General features: G+C 32.2%; 1 long non-coding RNA gene across 1 annotated transcript; it reads left to right on the top strand.

The window, feature by feature from the left end:
• Positions 1–885: 885 nt before the first annotated feature.
• LOC131622157 (uncharacterized) lies at positions 886–2,303 on the top strand. Its single transcript, XR_009289771.1, has 2 exons — positions 886–969; positions 1,848–2,303. It is a non-coding gene; the product is annotated as an uncharacterized LOC131622157 (long non-coding RNA).
• Positions 2,304–8,930: the final 6,627 nt, after the last annotated feature.

Raw genomic sequence — 8,930 nt, 5'->3', positions numbered from 1 at the left:
TTGTGATTTTATTATTATAATCTATGAAATCAGACATACTGAATTTAACTCCAACACTGACACGACGATAATGGTCACAACGGTAATAATTTAAATAAATAAATAAATAAAATATCATCATAAATATTAATACAAATATTTGATATCAACACAAATACGAACATATTTTTTGTTTTAAAGATGTCGGTCCTATATATCTTAAAGTGTTGATTCAACTTAAATCCTCGACATATAGTTATCAAATTGCATAACAATATTTCTCATAAATAAATCTTTTTGCATTATTATAAAGAAGGTGAGTTAACTATTGATTCACGTCTGGGACTTTACTTTCCAACAACTTGTTATAGCTTTGAAATCATGTGATTAGTGATAGAAATTTATTATAATTGATTACAAAAGAAAGTTTTCTTTTTTTATGCTTTGTTTTGATGGTGAAAGCACACCAACTATGTGTAAAAACGGTAGTTGCATGTGCGATTTAATATGAAATAATAAAAACCAATACGTAATCTCAAGTTTTGTGGACTAATATCTGAAGTTAATTATGATAAACCGAGATCATACGTATGAAATAATCTAAATATAAGAGAAGGCTACAACGTCACATTTTTGTTTCAGTTTTTTATTTGGAAAAAGTATTTATCATAATGATTCACTAACCATGTGATCAGGTTGAAAATTGTTAACGTACTTCTTTTAAGACTATAGATTATTTGGGTTTAGCACTCAAGTTCTATTTTTAGGTGGATTAAACTTTTGTCAAAGTTAACTTACTTTTGAATCAAACTATGAATTAGTCAAGGTCTCTTTTCCATGATTAACCGAATGGTAGTTAATTAAGATACAAATATTCTGATCACTTGGTATCTTATCCAATAACGTTCAAGACTTCGAGTTTAAATACGACCATCGATGTTGTGAATGCCCTCATTTTAAAAAAAAAAAATTAGAAAATTTTATATTTGTGTACGTTTGGTTTCATATTTAAAGCATTTAAAATTGATTTTATATTTAAAGCATTTAAAATTGATTTTAAATGTTTAGAATTGATTATGAAATGTTTGATTGTTTTTAAGTGTATGTTTTGTTTAACTTTTGCAAGAGAAAAAACAATTATAGAGGTGATTTTGAAATAATTTTAAGGTTTTCGTTTCTTCTAAAGTAACATTGATTTTGTCTGTAGAATTTGTATTTTTTTTAGTTTAAATGTGATTTTTATATTAAAATTTAGTGTTCAACTCAATTTTAAAAAAAATTATACAAACATAAATCACTTTACCTTCAATTCACTAATTATAATTAATTTTTACATAATCAATTCATTTAAAATTAATTCTTTTCACCACATAACCATAGACATACTAAGTAAAATTGATTATGCTTTCCATAATTGATTCTACTTGAAGTTAGAATTGATAGTTTTTGAGTCTACGTGTGTGTTTGGTTATACAATGACTAGAATTGATTCTAAGTGAATTAATTTTGAAGAATTGATTACGGTTAAAAAGTGAGTTGGATGTAAAGTGAATCATGTTTGGATACATTTATATAAAAGTGACTTGAAACAACAAATTTCAGTGTAAAAATCATGTTTAAAACTCAAGTAGAATTAATATTAGAAGCAGAATCAATTCTACTTAGAATAACTAAACATCTCAAAATCATTCTAAAATCAATTCTACATCTCTAGAATTGCTTTTGTCTCTTTCAAAAAGTAAATCAAACATTTACTAAATATGATTTTTACATTGAAATTTATTTTTCAACCAACTTTTGCAAAAATTTATTCAAACATCAATCACTTTACCTTATAACTTTTAATCAAAGATTTCCTTCTTCTTTAGTTGTCAAGATCACTGAGCTTGAATCCTCCTCTGGAGAAGGAGAAGAATTCCAAGATGGACACAACATGCTACAACGAAGATAAAGTCTCATGTCGATGAGGCTTTGAAAGAGTTACAACAGGAGAAGGAATCTCGAGCTAAGGACCGCGAGGCCCACAATGATCGGGTGGGTGGATTGGGTAAGAAGGTCGATGAATCCCTTTAGAAAACTCTTAATAATGTGTATGATGCCTTAGACTAGGTCAAACCCTTCATTAGGATATATTTGTTCCTCACTCGCAAATTGACCCGTTCAAGGTCATTCTGGTCGGGTCTTGATGGAGGACCTAAGTATAGCGTATCAGGTGGAGATGCTTAACTTTTATTTTTATTGTAATGTTAACAAGGTATTGTACCCTTATGTTTCCTTTCTATCTGCACAAATAATGCTATTTATGTATTTAGCTTTTCATTTAATGCTTCCTTCATGTATGATGTGATTTATTTAATTTCCTTCTTGGTATTTTTGCTTTATCATGTAGGTCGTAGCCGACTTGATTTCTAACCTTTAAAATAACTTGCTGATTCCTGATCTCACCATGGTAGAACCTAATTGCTTTGTAAGGGGGGTTTGTCTCATTGGTGTTATCCTATATGGGTTTTTAGAACTTGTTGTCGGCTCTCCTACTGATATGGTTCAGCGTGCCTGTTGAATTCGGTAGTCCTAATAGGTGGGAGTCAGAATAACAACTACTTTTAGTCGTTGCTAGCTCCGATCGAGAAAAGTTGATAATGTTCTTCAGCGTCACAAGTAACCGTCCCTGGCCAAAGGTGGGGTTCCTATCCCTGCCCCTAGATTTCTTCATGGTTGAGGGCATACTTTCCTAGGGCTCCACTGCTTACGCTCTTGGAGTGGCTAATTCCTAAGAGGGGGTGCATCAACAACTCTTTAAGTGTGTTTCCCAAGTAGGAGACCTATTTCATGAACATAGTTTATGCCATATTTCCAAGGGTTATCATAGTACTTGTGCGCCTAATATTTCTTATAGTTAGAAGATTTATTTATTCTAAATTGGAAAAGCTTTGAGAGATGCTTATCTTCTAGGGGGAACTGCGGGTAAGACACAAGTAACATTTTTTTTCAATTTCTTCCCTCATCAATTATTTAATCTAAGAACACATGTATGTTTTCCCTAGAGAATTGAATCCCAAACGTCTGTGTCTGACCGCATAATGATCAATTTATCTTCGAAATAAGTGAGTCTTTGTATGCATCCAACCTTATGTATCATCTTTTAGCGTTCAACATCCGCATACCATCGCCTGAAGGGTAAAACCATGCAACCAACCTATCTGTGGTTGGTTAACCCAATCATAAATAAAGTTTTCTCTCTACGAGGTTTGTAAATATATGTTTTGCTTCCTCTAGAGTAAATGATCATAATCAATGACAACTTGATATAACATCAAAGATGCATCCTATATGTTTCAATTAAGAAATGCAGTAGGTGTCTAACAATCTTTCAAACGTGCCAATGGTAACTATGGATTTTTATGAAGATTGCTTCTTTCTTCTCTGTGATCCGTATCGGGAGTTGGGATTAATATTCTTGGAATGAAGTCTAAATCCTATTTTCATAGATCTAGTTAGATTATCATCAAGATGAACAACTTCAGAGTTACTGTTTAAAATTGATCTAACTTATTCTTGACCCTTGTCAAGGCTGAATATATTAACTTTCCACAAACCTCATTTTTTGAGTGACGAAGTGGTGAAGAGATTTTTAAGTGTGGCTTCTCAGATAAGACTTTCGACTTTCAAGCCAGCGTTGGTCACCATTGGATTCTCGTTGTTACAAAGATACAATACTTTAAGATGGATTAGAGAAACCACTAAATCTAGTTCTTCCATAAAGGATCTACCAGGGATTCCACTGAAAGGCACTTTTATACAAAACTACCATGAAGCTAAGGGTTAGCTTTATTATTTTTTCTTTTTCTCCAAGCAACAATGTCAAATATGCCATTCTGCAGGGGAAAATTATTGAATTATTGAAGGCCACAAGATCTCTACCTCTACTTGGACTCAAATCTAGCTAATGGAGCCGTATTTGCTCGAGCGTGTCTGTGTATATGACATTACACAACCTTTCATCGCCTACGAAGGTTCCTACTACCCTGTGATCTGCTACGGTGATAATTATACAAATGATAACTCTGTGTAACGTCAGTGTAAATTACCTTCTTGCTATCTTAAAATCTTAGCATCAGCCTATCTTTACTCTAGTGTACATGGTTGCTTGGATGATGTTCTCTGGTGGATGATCTTAGTTAAAGATCGATTTCGTGCATATTTTATCGATGACACATAACAGAGGTGGAGCAAGATCAAAGAAATTAGTAGGTCTATTTGGAGTAAGGCAATTAGTTATCCCTTCCATCTTATGATAGTCACGACAGAGATCTGGTTTTGGATCGAGAATGATCTGTTCGCAGAGTTTGATCATGGAATTTGTGAGGTTTTGATGTTGATTCCCATAGAAGTCACCATTGTTCCATTTTGGACCCATAATTGGTGTTGATCAATGATGTATAACTGTAGAATCAGTGATATTGATCTTCAGCGCAGTGATGTGGCGCAGATCTACAAGGTTAGTACTCAAACGCCCAAGTCAGTTACATAGTCTAAGATGAGTATATTAAAAAGTGGAGATCATACAAATGTACCCTGGGTCTTACATGTACTGACTATATACCGTGGATCATCTCTATTAGGCTTATGCATGATATGATCTTCATACTGGGCCTTTGGTCGACCCATAACTGTTTCAAATTCTCCATCTAGAACTGGAGTTAGGGTTGAAATTAAATGTCTCTAATTTATTCAGAGGGAGAACCCCAATACAGTTTTGCTGCTTGTCTCTTAAGCTTTCATTTTTTATCATTGTTTATTGAGTCTCCTTCACAATTGCACATCATTCGTCTTCGCATGCATAATTCAAGTGTTTGTATTTGAGTATGAACATTATGTTTTCGTTCAATTGCTTGAGTTAATGGAACAAGAACCATATTTGATGTTGGTTCAAGTTATGTGGGAAGTGAAATCTCAAACTATTTTGAAAATTGAGATTTATTATGTGTGACTTGAATCACTCATAATTTATAACTCCAATCAAATCAAACAGATGAGAACAAGAAATTTTTGGTGTTTGTAACTCAAATCACAGTTTATACATGATTCCAATCATGTAACACTACGACTCGAATATTAAGTTGTACATGATTCAAATAACACAACTCTTGTTTGTTCCACTCTACTTGCTCATTGGACTCAAATCACAAATGTTTTGACTCGAATTCTAATAACCATTTTCACCTATATTTATGCATAATCTCCAACACATATAAATTCCTTTTGTCATCTCATTTTCACCAAACAATATCATAACTCAAAGTGATTTCATGAAATCAACAACCTCCACTTTTGAAAACTCAAAATCTCTTGCAAACATAATTTCTTTCATCTTCAACCTCTAGCTTGATTTCAGATCTTGATTATGGAGATTTGTAATTATTGATGGAGATGTGTCTTGAAACTAACATTTCTTTAAGGTTTTGTAAACATTTTCAGTAAACTTGCAAGATTATGGTTGTCGTGACTAGTGGTGAAAAATTATAGTGAAAAGAGGGATGTTATTCTCTCCAAGTTGACCTTGATAGTTATGTGTGAAAGCCTGCAAACAGAGAAGAAGTTCTTCTCAATCTTTTGACAATTCATCGCTCAAGAATCAGTGGGATCAATGTTGATTTCCACATATGAAGACTTGGAGCAGATTTGTGAAACTGGAAATTTCAAGAAGCGAGAATCGAGTAAAGCTTTTGTAGAGAGTTCAACATCAAAGCTCTATACAAGTCAAAATCTAGATAAGAGATTTACTTTTCTAAGAGATTACATAGAAGCACGCGTCTATCGTTCTTTTGATCTCACCTTCTCCGAAAGAAGCTAGTACCTCCATCGTGTCGTAAGGATGGGTTATGAAATCTTTGAACGCCTGAAGATCCATGCCTTTGTAAGGTGATAGGTTCTTTTTGCGCAGTCCTAACCCCATGAAAAGGTTGGCGTACATGACATCACATGAGTTTTTGATGTCAATTATGATCCTTAGAAGTAGTAGTTACCACCAACGAAAGCACTTTGTTTGGAACCCTAGGATTGTTCTTTCACTTTTTGATTCCCATTTACCTATCTACAACCCTGAGTCATTCCTCTTTGTAGATCCTCTATTTGACTCTTTCCTTCTAAATGATACTCTAATGATTGCAAAATTTATGGGTGTACATGGGCCGATTTGAGTTAGGTTTTGCCATACCCAATATCCAATCCATATAGGACACTCTGATTTGGGTGAGGTAAAAAAACTATACACTATAACAATGGGCCAATTTGAACGTAAAGCACCGAAAGAAGCTAGTACCTCCATCGTGTCGTAAGGATGGGTTATGAAATCTTTGAACGCCTGAAGATCCATGCCTTCGTAAGGTGATAGGTTCTTTTTGCGCAGTCCTAACCCCATGAAAAGGTTGGCGTACATGACATCACATGAGCTTTTGATGTCAATTATGATCCTTAGAAGTAGTAGTTACCACCAACGAAAGCACTTTGTTTGGAACCCTAGGATTGTTCTTTCACTTTTTGATTCCCATTTACCTATCTGCAACCCTGAGTCATTCCTCTTTGTAGATCCTCTATTTGACTCTTTCCTTCTAAATGATACTCTAATGATTGCAAAATTTATGGGTGTACATGGGCCGATTTGAGTTAGGTTTTGTCATACCCAATACCCAATCCATATAGGACACTCTGATTTGGGTGAGGTAAAAAAAACTATACGCTATAACAATGGGCCAATTTGGGCATATCCACTAATTTTTGGGGTGGGTTGGATAGTGGGTTGCCCGAATAATTTTTTCTGTTTTATTAATATTAAATGACTAAATGATGAGTCATCATATTTTTTCATAAAAATTATTCAACATTTTTATCTTATTTTTTTACACAAACATTTTTATCTTAAAAAAATTAGATAACCTATCTTTACTATTTCTTAACTTCATAAAATAATAAATGATAACATCAACTAGTAAAACTTATCATAAAATAATAGAAATAAACTAAACTTGCATGAAATAAAATTATATTAACATCAAAATAACCAAACAGTGAAATATCCTAAATTAGTTAAAGTCATGGTTCACTAAAATAGTAAATGTTCAAGAGACTAAAATTGCAACAACTAAGTTATTATTCATCAAAATCATTAAAATTATAATAATAAATATTTGATAAGTAGGTTAGTGAATTTTTTGGGGTTGAGTTTGGTTTTACCCGAATCCAATTTTTTTAATAGGTTTTTTAGTTTTTAAAACCATATTCATCCAATTACCCGATCCAACCCGCTTTTATGAATTTTTTTGGTAGGTTTAACTGAGTTTTATGAATTGACCCAATTCTTGTACACCCATAACAAAAATGATAAGATTTGTTGTTGGTATTAAGGTCAAAATTGAAATTGTGATTTCAAGGATAGAATCAGAGGTCGCCATTGTTGATGAACGAGATTGCTGCTAAAATGACGTGACGTTAGAGATTTGATAAATTTGGTGCGGAAGTTCATAAGAATCAAAATTCGATTTTCATAGACAACATCATTGTTTCGTAGCAGCACGATAGATTAGAAGATAAAAATTAATTAATTTTAATTTTGCAATTTTTAAATTGGACTTTTTTATAAAACATAAGAAAAATAATTTATTAAATTGAAGCGATATTATTAATTTTTAAATTTTTAGTTATAGTTTGTAAGTTATAAAGCTAAGCTTTTGTTAAAAATTATAAAGTTAAGGTCTTTTTAGAAATATTGAATTTAAATTTGCACCGTATGATTTTGATTGAACCGGCATGACTCTTGGGAGGACAGTGTTAGTTAGTTGATAATCATGTTTTGCTATATGTGGAAAATGGACAAAAATAATATAGTACTAATTTAGTATTATTACAGTAACAAGATAGATGGCTAGATGCATTAAAATTTCGTATCTTAATCAGCCCTAGTATTTATAAATAAAATATCAGGAGTAAGAAATTACTAGCATTATACCCCACATGGCATCAAAGTCACCTACACAGCCTAGGAAGTGACGATGATTGATAAGGCCCTTCAATCAGCATCATGTTGTTGTTTGCTTGTTTATATACGTATGCCATGCCACTTTCTAATTAACAACTATATCCATATTACATATGTCTTTAATCTTAGTATAATATAATCTAGAGGCGCGTCTATAGGAAGGAATCTTAGAAATGATGGTTGTTTAATAGATAAACATACATACACAAACTTGGTTATGATAGCACCCATTTTAGACTTACGCTACGTCCATGTAGGAATACTAGCTTTTCTATATTTTTGCTTTCGGGGTTGTGTGACCCACATGATGAATATCATCACTTTCATTTGCTTTTAATTAGTTGTGGTGGGGTAGAATTTGGTAGGCAATAATCAACTTACTTGTTGTCTTTAATTATTATTAATTATTATTAGGGTCTTTTGCAATCCGCAACTAATTTAGCACTAAGCTACTATGCTTGTACTTTTAGAGCTGCCCCATTAAATTCATGGTTGTTGATCATTGTATTAGTATATCCTAAAAGGGGATCAATATGTGATATTTTTAAAAGTTTAAAAAGTAATAAACAACACCAGCATATAAAATAATATTGTTTTTAAATTTTAAAAAAACATCATGCACATTTTAAGACATAGCTGCAACTTTTTAAAGTCTTTCTTCTCAAAATCCTCCGAAAACCAATTCTCAAATAGCTCCTAGAAATCTGAGTAGGATCGGTCTTGATATTTTAGAGACTCATGACAAATAATAAAAAGAGATCCTACAAAAAAATCTAATAATTCATAAAAAAAATTAATTATAAATAATATTAATATTGTTAATTTATTAAATATATTGTTATAAAATAAAATCCGATAATATATCTTTTTTATAAAAAAAAACACTAATAATTTAAATTAAGATTGTCTACCGCTT

The sequence above is a fragment of the Vicia villosa genome, unplaced genomic scaffold (genome assembly GCF_029867415.1).
Source record: "Vicia villosa cultivar HV-30 ecotype Madison, WI unplaced genomic scaffold, Vvil1.0 ctg.000025F_1_1, whole genome shotgun sequence".
NCBI lineage: Eukaryota > Viridiplantae > Streptophyta > Magnoliopsida > Fabales > Fabaceae > Vicia > Vicia villosa.
The sequence above is the reverse complement of the archived record's forward strand: the minus strand, read 5'-3'. Positions and strand labels throughout refer to the sequence as shown.